The sequence below is a fragment of the Heterodontus francisci genome, chromosome 30 (assembly GCF_036365525.1).
Source record: "Heterodontus francisci isolate sHetFra1 chromosome 30, sHetFra1.hap1, whole genome shotgun sequence".
Classification (NCBI taxonomy): Eukaryota; Metazoa; Chordata; class Chondrichthyes; order Heterodontiformes; family Heterodontidae; genus Heterodontus; species Heterodontus francisci.
This window is the reverse complement of record NC_090400.1, coordinates 62,553,460-62,563,009: the sequence shown is the minus strand read 5'-3', so window position 1 is coordinate 62,563,009 and position 9,550 is coordinate 62,553,460.

The following is a 9,550-nucleotide window of genomic DNA, read 5'->3' as shown; positions in this document are numbered from 1 at the left end:
GTGGGTCTAGGAGAGTGGGTGTGGACAGTGGGTGGGGTCTGGCAGTGGGTGTGGACAGTGGGTGGGGTCTGGCAGAGTGGGTGTGGACAGTGGGTGGTGTCTGGGAGAGTGGACAGTGGGTGGGTCTGGGAGAGTGGACAGTGGGTGGGTCTGCGAGGGTGGACAGTGGGTGGGTCTGGGAGAGTGGACAGTGGGTGCTGTCTGGGAGAGTGGACAGTGGGTGGTGTCTGGGAGAGTGGACAGTGGGTGGGTCTTGGAGAGTGGACAGTGGGTGGGTCTGGGAGAGTGGACAGTGGGTGGGGTCTGGGAGAGTGGACAGTGGGTGGTGTCTGGGAGAGTGGACAGTGGGAGGTGTCTGGGAGAGTGGACAGTGGGTGGTGTCTGGGAGAGTGGACAGTGGGTGGGTCTGGGAGAGTGGACAGTGGGTGGTGTCTGGGAGAGTGGACAGTGGGTGGGTCTGGGAGTGGACAGTGGGTGGGTCTGGGAGAGTGGACAGTGGGTGGTGTCTGGGAGAGTGGACAGTGGATGGTGTCTGGGAGAGTGGACAGTGGGTGGGTCTGGGAGGGTGGACAGTGGGTGGGTCTGCGAGGGTGGACAGTGGGTGGGTCTGGGAGAGTGGACAGTGGGTGGTGTCTGGGAGAGTGGACAGTGGGTGGGTCTGGGAGAGTGGACAGTGGGTGGTGTCTGGGAGAGTGGACAGTGGGTGGGTCTGGGAGAGTGGACAGTGGGTGGGGTCTGGGAGAGTGGTGGGAGGTGTCTGGGAGAGTGGACAGTGGGTGGGTCTGGGAGAGTGGACAGTGGGTGGGTCTGCGAGGGTGGACAGTGGGTGGGTCTGGGAGAGTGGACAGTGGGTGGTGTCTGGGAGAGTGGACAGTGGGTGGGTCTGGGAGAGTGGACTGTGGGTGAGTCTGCGAGGGTGGACAGTGGGTGGGTCTGGGAGAGTGGACAGTGGGTGATGTCTGGGAGAGTGGACAGTGGGTGGTGTCTGGGAGAGTGGACAGTGGGTGGGTCTGGGAGAGTGGACAGTGGGTGGTGTCTGGGAGAGTGGACAGTGGGTGGGTCTGGGAGAGTGGACTGTGGGTGGGTCTGCGAGGGTGGACAGTGGGTGGGTCTGGGAGAGTGGACAGTGGGTGGTGTCTGGGAGAGTGGACAGTGGGTGGTGTCTGGGAGAGTGGACAGTGGGTGGGTCTGGGAGAGTGGACTGTGGGTGGGTCTGGGAGAGTGGACAGTGGGTGGTGTCTGGGAGAGTGGACAGTGGGTGGGTCTGGGAGAGTGGACAGTGGGTGGGTCTGGGAGAGTGGACAGTGGGTTGTGTCTGGGAGAGTGGACAGTGGGTGGGTCTGGGAGACTGGACAGTGGGTGGGTCTGGGAGACTGGACAGTGGGTGGGTCTGGGAGAGTGGACAGTGGGTGGTGTCTGGGAGGGTGGACAGTGGGTGGGTCTGGGAGAGTGGACAGTGGGTGGTGTCTGGGAGAGTGGACAGTGGGTGGGTCTGGGAGAGTGGACAGTGGGTGGGTCTGGGAGAGTGGACAGTGGGTGGTGTCTGGGAGAGTGGACAGTGGGTGGGTCTGGGAGAGTGGACAGTGGGTGGGTCTGGGAGAGTGGACAGTGGGGGGTCTGGGAGAGTGGACAGTGGGTGGGTCTGGGAGAGTGGACAGTGGGTGGTGTCTGGGTGAGTGGACAGTGGGTGGGTCTGGGAGAGTGGACAGTGGGTGGGTCTGGGAGACTGGACAGTGGGTGGGTCTGCGAGGGTGGACAGTGGGTGGGTCTGGGAGAGTGGACAGTGGGTGGGTCTGGGAGAGTGGACAGTGGGTGGGTCTGGGAGAGTGGACAGTGGGTGTGGTGATTCCATATACTGCAATGAACTTTAATAAATGGGATTTACTGATCACTTGTGTGAGCAATGATGGGAATATTATTGGTGTCTCTCTCTCTGTTGTTCACATGAGCTAGGCATCATAACATGATAAAAACACTTAACTATTATGAAGGGTTTATAACAGGTTCAGTTATTTATCTAAACTAATGTCCTGGAGTTGTAAGTTGGACGATGTGCTGTTTCACAAGGGTGGCAGTGTAAGACACAAAGTATTATTCTGCCACTGTTGGCGAATTACTGTTTAATTGAGGGTGAAAAAGTGTAGATTGCAAAACTCTTGTGTAAGTTACAGATTCCAGAGCAGAACATGCAGCATGAAATGACTGCCTTTCTCTACAGGACTGTTTTATATATGTGACAAGGTGTGACTCCTGGTGGCTGTAACCTGTTCCTTAACGTAGATGACTACTCCTTCATCCCTGCTCTCACTGCACCAGCTGCTCAGTGAATCTCAGCACCACAGGCTGAGGAGGAAGCGTCCTGTGTTACAATGTGGGTGTGGAGCACAGGTGAAGGCAGGGCTGGGCTCTCTGTGATGCTCTCCCTGGTCAAAGGCAATGTCTGGGATCACAAGTGAAGAATGACCATTTAGGCCGTGAAACTGCAGTGACTTTACCTGTAGCAGAAAATGAGAGACATTGGAAGGAGAAGATTTTTAAAGAATTCACTGTCCCAATCTCGTTCCTATGGTCTTTTTAAAAAGAGGATCCATTTTCTGTGTTGTGATTGTGTTTGATTGTATTATATCAGGTGCTTCATGAACAAAGATTCTCCTCCCTCCCTCCCTCCCTCCCACCGTGTAGTTATTAAACCTGTGTAGATGAAATGAGATAAAGATGCCCTAAACTCTGCCTCCTGAACATTTTACTGCAAGATCCTTTTCCTAATCCAGACTGAAACATCATTGTTCTTACCTCACTTTCCCCCATTTAAAGGACAACGCAATGATAACGTTTTTTCATTATTTTATATCTAAAAACCTTTTGGTTTACAACAATCAGATCGGACAATATTCATAAGCCTTGCAGATGATCCTTTTAATTACAATGGGATTTTTCAGTATCCAAATATCATAAGCTATTATTGTGCACCAAAGTCTCATCATCGCACCAGTTACTAACCTGCTCTCCACCTGCCTCTATATGGCAGAGACAGTATAGTGGGACTCTGGCAATGAGAATAATCTCCAGCAATCCCTTAATCCTGCTCTCAGAATCAAATTGAGTGCAAGAAATAAGCACAGTCTCTACACTGAGTCCCACACTCAGGTCAGTTATAAAACCCTGTACTCATTTTTTAAAATTATTCTTTTAGCATAAACAAGAGACTTTAGATGATTTAACAGACATCATATTATTAATCAGCAGATCCAATGCAACTGTCCTATGTGAAGCTGGGCTGCAGTTTAGGGTAATATTTCCCTTCCTGCAGTCTACGCCATGGGCTTGTGAGGATGAGACACGACTCATTTCAAGCTCAGATTTGCCAGCTATTATAGCCAATGCTGAAAACATCACACACTGTCTTATGGAAAGCGTTGATTAAATTTAAGAAAAAGTGACCAAAAGCAAGGAAGTTATAAAACACTCTTACAACAGCAGCCAGAGTATTGTGTCCAATTCTTGGAAGCACACTCTGGGAAGGATGTCAAGGCCTTAGAGAGGATGCAGAAGGGATTTACTAGAATGGTACCAGAGATGAGGGATTTGAGTTATGTGGAGAGACTGGGGGAACTGGGGTTGTTCTCTGTGAGCAGAGAGTTTAAGGGGAGATTTGATAGAGTAGATCGGGAGAAACAGTTTCCAGTGGCAAGAGGGTTGATAACCAGAGGACACAGATTTAAGGTAATGGCAAAAGAACCAGAGAGGCGATGAGAATTATTTTTACACAGTGAGTTGTTGTGATCTGGAACGCGCTGCCTGAAAGGGTGGTAGAAGCAGATTCAACAGTAACTTTCAATGGGGAATTGGATAAATACTTGAAGGGCAAAATTTGCCATCTGTTCCTGTTACTGCAAGGTTACAGCTTCATTACAGATGAGGGAGGCCATCAGCCCATCCACTGGATCAATTCTAAAACCCCCTGCAGCATCCTGTTAGTTCTTCAGTTGTATTATCCCTGTGAAGCTCATTGGGATGTGTTTAAGATGCAGCAGGAAGTAGGGGACCGTCCTCTCGTTGACACAAAACATCACTCACAATGCCAGCCTCTTGCTTTCTGTCAATCATTCTCAGTTCCAGAGACTGCCACAGTCTCACACTGAGCATTGTGAAGGTGGGGGCAGTGGGATTGTATCTCAGTTTGGGGAGGCAGCACCTTCAAGAAAGCAAACACATAGAATCCAGTTGTGCTCCCATTCTGTTACTGATTGCTGTTAGGGAACAGGGCACGCACAATTTCCTCTCACCTCACCACAGCACGGGGTTAGATACAGAGTAAAGCTCCCTCTACACTGATAGAAAAAAAAACGGGGTTAGATACAGAGTAAAGCTCCCTCTACACTGTCCCCCATCAAACACTCCCAGGACAGGTACAGCACGGGGTTAGATACAGAGTAAAGCTCCCTCTACACTGTTCCCCATCAAACGCTCCCAGGACAGGTACAGCACGGGGTTAGATACAGAGTAAAGCTCCCTCTACACTGTACCCATCAAACACTTCCAGGACAGGTACAGTACGGGGGTTAGATATGGAGTAAAGCTCCCTCTACACTGTCCTCATCAAACACTCTCAGGACAGGTACAGCACAGGGTTAGATACAGAGTAAAGCTCCCTCTACACTGTCCTCATCAAATACTCCCAGGACAGGTACAGCACGGGGTTAGATACAGAGTAAAGCTCCCTCAACACTGTCCCCATCAAACACTTCCAGGACAGGTACAGTACGGGGGTTAGATACGGAGTAAAGCTCCCTCTACACTGTCCCCATCAAACACTCCCAGAAAAAAAACGAAAAAAAAAAAACGGGGTTAGATACAGAGTAAAGCTCCCTCTACACTGTCCTCATCAAACACTCTCAGGACAGGTACAGCACGGGGTTAGATACAGAGTAAAGCTCCCTCTACACTGTCCCCCATCAAACACTCCCAGGACAGGTACAGTACGGGGGTTAGATACAGAGTAAAGCTCCCTCTACACTGTCCCCATCAAACACTCCCAGGACAGGTACAGTACGGGGGTTAGATACAGAGTAAAGCTCCCTCTACACTGTCCCCATCAAACACTCCCAGGACAGGGACAGTACGGGGGTTAGATACAGAAAAAAAAAAAAAAAACGGGGGTTAGATACAGAGTAAAGCTCCCTCTACACTGTCCCCATCAAACACTCCCAGGACAGGTACAGTACGGGGGTTAGATACAGAGTAAAGCTCCCTCTACACTGTCCCCATCAAACACTCCCAGGACAGGTACAGTACGGGGGTTAGATACAGAGTAAAGAAAAAAAAAAAACGGGGTTAGATACAGAGTAAAGCTCCCTCTACACTGTCCCCCATCAAACACTCCCAGGACAGGTACAGTACGGGGGTTAGATACAGAGTAAAGCTCCCTCTACACTGTCCCCATCAAACACTCCCAGGACAGGTACAGTACGGGGGTTAGATACAGAGTAAAGCTCCCTCTACACTGTCCCCATCAAACACTCCCAGGACAGGTACAGTACGGGGGTTAGATACAGAGTAAAGCTCCCTCTACACTGTCCCCATCAAACACTCCTAGGACAGGTACAGTACGGGGTTAGATACAGAGTAAAGCTCCCTCTACACTGTCCCCATCAAACACTCCCAGGACAGGTACAGTACGGGGGTTAGATACAGAGTAAAGCTCCCTCTACACTGTCCTCATCAAACACTCCCAGGACAGGTACAGGTGCAAGTTAACGACAACTATTACGAAGATCTAACACCAAGAGATATGGAGGAAATAATTGAAGAATTAAAAGCTGGCAAGATTCCCAAACCTGGCCCAAGGAATGGGCGCTTTTCTTGTGAGCCTGCTGAAGGTTTAACGTCCTTAAAAGAACCACCCAAGGGACCTGGTTTTGGAATTCAGCCAGGTCTTTAACCAGCTCCTCCCATCTAAAAGATCAGTTATGTCTTAAACTAATGAAGTTCTCACTGTATATGTACACAAGGTATAAATGTATATAAAATAAAATGTTTTCATGCCACCAAAATAAAAAAAACGGGGATTGGCTCCTCTCTGATTGGGAATACTGAGTGCTGAGTGCCTCAACGAGGTGCAGCTGACAGTCAGTTGCTGGAGGTGCTGCTGGAGAGGGAGAGCTGAGGAGGGAACTGCAAAAACCTTTCAACAACTTTTGCTGCAGAGGAGGAAAGACTTTGAAAAAGGCTGTATTTCGAGGTGGGTGTCGAGCACCAAACTTTCATTTCATTTGGACTGCTGTGGGAGGTGAAAGAGGCCAGAAGAACAAGGGGTGGGGGCTATAGAATTCTGTAAGGAGCTGTGCAGTTGCGCTAAAGTTGCAGGGAAGCTCCCGCCCCACCCCAATTGCCCAGCCTGAGTCAGCTGAAGCTGCCTGGCTAATAGAGACATAAGGATCGAACTAGAGCCTGGGCAGCTTTCGGCTGACCCAGGTGAAGACCCCTCCCACAACCAGAAGACCAGAAGTGTTACAGTGCTCTGAGTACCACCCTTTAAGGGGAAAAAAAGCAAAGTCATCGCTTGCAGCCTGTCTTTCCCATTTCCTGTGTACCCTCAGCCTCTCCCCAAACCTGTTGGTTGGTTGGTTTGTTTGTTTACCTGCAAATTGGGGGTGGGTTTGGCTCTTGAGCCATGGCAAGCCCATCATCACCGGTGGCGGGGCCTTCTCATACCTATGCGGCTGTAGCCTCTGTGGCCACCCGTGTGACCCCGTCACCTTTTAAATTCATTACTTCAAACCATGGGGTAAAGAGCTATCCCCACCCCCAATATGCCTACAGAGGCCTGCGTAAAGGCAATGGCCGAGGTTGTCGGCCTCAAAAATGTACGGGAAGGCTGTGTTCTTCCTGAAGACCGAGCGGGCGGTGTCCCTGGCCCTGAGTAAAGGGCTCACTGTGGGTGGGAATTTCCTGCCGGTAGACCCTCTAGGGGCCACTGCGCAGTGGATAATCTTATCAAACGTCCCGCCCTTTATTCCCAGTGAGCTCCTCCTTCCCCACCTGCACCACATGGGGGAGGTGAGGTCGGGGATCACCCCAGTCCGGCTTGGTCTTCGGGAGCACAGCCTCCAACATGTCTACTCCTTCCGCCGCCAGTTATTTATGCAGCTGGCGCGGGAGGAGGACTCGGATGGCCAATTTAATTTGGAGTTCCAGGGGACGGCCTACCGCGTCTTTTGGATCTCGGACGGGGCGCGGTGCCACGTCTGCAAGGGGGTGGGGCATGTTCGGAAGAACTGCCCCAACCTCCCGGCCGCCAGCTCCACCTCGGCGGCCCAGGGTCCTCCCACTCCCCCCACACATCCAACAGACACCGCTCAGTCGGTTCCGGAGGCTGTGGTTTTCACAGCCTTCAGCGGGGAGGGGAGTGCCCGTCCGAGTGGAAGACGCGGAGGCAAAAGAAACATCAAGAGGCGCGTCCCCTGGACACATTGAAACAACCCGAGCCTGAGCTCAGCCCAAAGCCCGTTCTCACGGAATCCACCTGTCCCAGGGCTGGGCTCAGGCCCAGGGTGACCAAAAAAAAGGACGGTGCGGAGGCGGAGGCCTCTGATGACATGGAGGTCTCTGAGCCTCTGCGCCCTAGTGCGAAAAAGAGGAGAAGGCACCCCTCCACTGAAATAACACAGGGCCCTGAGGCGCAGGGCCCATCTGTTGGAGGGGAGCTGTCTCCTGTTTCGGGTCCTCAGGTTCCCCCTAGCGCCACCACCAAGGCTACAAAGTCCGGGCAGGAGCTCCCTATTCCTCAGGATGGAGGGGAGGGGATGGCCCCGGTACATGAGGCCCCTCCTGAAGGAGTAAGTGGGGCCCTGCTTGTGGTGGGGGAGCCTGGGGATGCCGCCCATTCTGCCACTGCTACTGGGTCGGGTGCCCTGAATGAAGGGGAGGGTGAGGCCCCAGAGGGTCGGCTCTCCCAGCCGGAGTCCACCACCAACCTAGAGACACCTGACCCGGTTATAACCGAGAATGCTGCCCCATCTGCTGGGCCTGTGGGTGCTGGCGGAGCGGGAGATGGCCTCCTCTCTCTGCCTCCAGTCTCGGCTCCGGCTGGTTTTCCGGAGTCGGGAACTTCTGTCTCCCCTGGACCACTCATTGGCCTGGGGACGGAGGTGGAGGGGGGTCCTGATCCGCTGGTGCCTACAGGCTCCAGTTTCACAATAGAACCCAGAGAGGACTCCTCCGCCATCGATCCTGGGGGTGGGATCGTGACGGAGGCGGAACCAGCTGGCGCGGCCGGGACGTCCGCCCCACAGTGTGTGGTGGATGTGTCGGCCGCTGGCAGTGACGACCCGGAGGAGGATGGGGATTCGGTGCGGGGCACGGAGGATGATCTTGATTCCATCGCCAGTGAGGTGGTGGAGTCCCTCGTGCCTCCCACCGAATCTCCTCTCATCCACACGGCGGAACTCCGGGATTTCCTCGCGGCTTGCAGGGGTTGCCGCAATAAAGTTCAGCTGGCCCTCGACCGTTGGTCGAATCTGGCGCTGATCATACAGTCCGTGCGTGCTGCCCTTAAGATAGCGGGCAAGCGTGCGGACTTGAAACTGGTTGAGAGGCACCGTTTTCATGTGTTCCTCAATGGGTTGCTGGGGGAGTGGAGGGCCAGGTGCACTTCCACTCCCTCCTCACAGTGAGGTGTTTGTGACGGGTTTTAAGTACCTTTGACATGAAGATAACCATAGCCAGCCTCAACATCAACGGCAGCAGGGGGGCTCACCGCAGATTTCACAATCTCTCAGTCCTTAGGGAAGGGAGATACGCGGTGAGCTTTCTGCAGGAAACCCACACCGTTCCGGGAGACGAAGCCACCTGGCTTCTGGAGTGGCAGGGTGGGGTCTACATGAGTCACCTGACCCCTATTTCTAGTGGGGTGGCTATCTTGTTGGCCCCGACTTTTCAGCCGGAGATCTTGGGGGTCAAGGAGCTAGTGCCGGGCCGCTTGCTCCACCTCGCCGTTCGCCTGGGTAGCGTGCCGCTCCACTTTGTGAACGTGTACGCGCCCAGGCCCGGCGCGTTGCAAGCGCACTTCTTTGAAGAAGTGTCCGCTCTCTTGAGCTCCATCGATAGCGGTGAGTGCATCATCCTCGGGGGGGATTTTAACTGCACCCTCGAGGTGGGGGATCGCTCCGGTCCCCAGCGCGGCCAAGCGTCGGTGGAGAAGTTGAGGGGACTGATCAGCTCCCTTAACTTGGTGGACGTCTGGCGGAATCTCCATCCCGACTCCAGCGCCTTCACGTGGAGGTCTGGAGGAGGGGGGTCGCGAATCGACCGCCTCTACATTTCGCAGGCGTACGTCTCCCGCGTCTCGGCGGCCTCCATGTGGCTGGTGCCGTGCTCGGACCACCACCTGGTGTGGGCGGAGTTTACTCCGCTCCACACGCGGGCGGGGTCCGCGTACTGGCACTTTAACAACCGGCTTCTGGAGGACGTGCGATTTCAGGACTCGTTCTGTCGATTCTGGGCCGACTGGAGAAGGAAGCAGGGGGGCTTCCCCTCCTTGAGGCTATGG